Genomic DNA, 1338 nt, shown 5'->3' on the forward strand with positions numbered 1-1338 from the left:
ATTAAGCAAATAATTCTTATCAGGTGGTAAAATAATAAGTGGGATTAGACTTTATGAATCATATTTTATCTAAATTTCCATATTGTATATCTAATTTTAAGATTTTCTTCCAAATTAGCTTCCAACAATTAACAAAGAAACCTGTTACGTAACAAATTATACTCATCATGTTACGTAATGAAATAGGATAGATGAGTATAACATGATATTTATCATTAATTTTTATAGAGGAGATGTGTTGTACTATTAGTCTTTTTCTGCTATTCACTACGACGGTCAATAATTGCCAGATTGATGGTCAGTTTGTGCCCTTTACAATACTAGCTGCTAGTACCTAGATTACGCTAGTACCCGTGGATTCATAAATATAGCTGATTATAGGAGGACTCAGTGTATGAAGTGTTGCTTGAAAATGCCAAGTATAATTCCTGGTAGCTCTGAGTGTTAAATTATTGGTCCAGCAACCTCCACCACATTGCTATCTCCAGCATTTGATCCATCAGTATAAAAATGAAAGGAAAAGTGTCTTTATTTCTGAAACAAGTTTCAGATTAGCTGGAGACTAACTTGTTTGTTGTTAATTGTTGGAATTTAATAACAAAACAATAATAATTACATTAAGTTAACAGTTTATTAAGTATGGCTTAGTAAAAAAATACAATGAATCCTTTAAATATTTTTTATCAGTATAATATAACTAGTACGTAAGGTATGCAATACTTAGTCTGTGAAAAGTTTTAAAATTTCAAAATATATTAACAGTAACATATTTTACAGTGTGATGAGTTTTTTAAATAGCTTTTTTACTGATATAACATTCTGTATGTTTCTAACAAATTAAGATTTGTTGTATTTTACTAGTATGTCCTATCACACTAATTATTCTTATTTCGAGAAAAATTAAAACATTACACCTAATTTTCTATAGGTTTTATCATAAATATATGGGACTTTGAAATTTGTTGTAAGGAAATACATAAATACATTTTTAATACAGACTCAGCACAACTAGAACACTTGATTTTATGCTAACATTATACTATAATAGCTAATATTGAAATTAAGTGGGTACAAAACAATATTTTCGTCACTATTGTTAATAGTTTTCTATTGTTAGATTTGTATTGAACCCGGAATTTTTTCAATTCTTTACAAAATTGATGGTATAAATTTGCAAGAATTTTTATCACACATTCCATTTTTATTGCCCATGACATTGATTGACATGTAATTGGCTAAGTGGTATAAAAACTATTCTCACACATTTGTAAGCTATAATTTGAGGTTTTCAATTCTCAATTCTCAATTCTCAATTCTTTATTCAGTTTGTACATACAT

Source organism: Homalodisca vitripennis, chromosome 3 (genome assembly GCF_021130785.1).
Source record: "Homalodisca vitripennis isolate AUS2020 chromosome 3, UT_GWSS_2.1, whole genome shotgun sequence".
NCBI lineage: Eukaryota > Metazoa > Arthropoda > Insecta > Hemiptera > Cicadellidae > Homalodisca > Homalodisca vitripennis.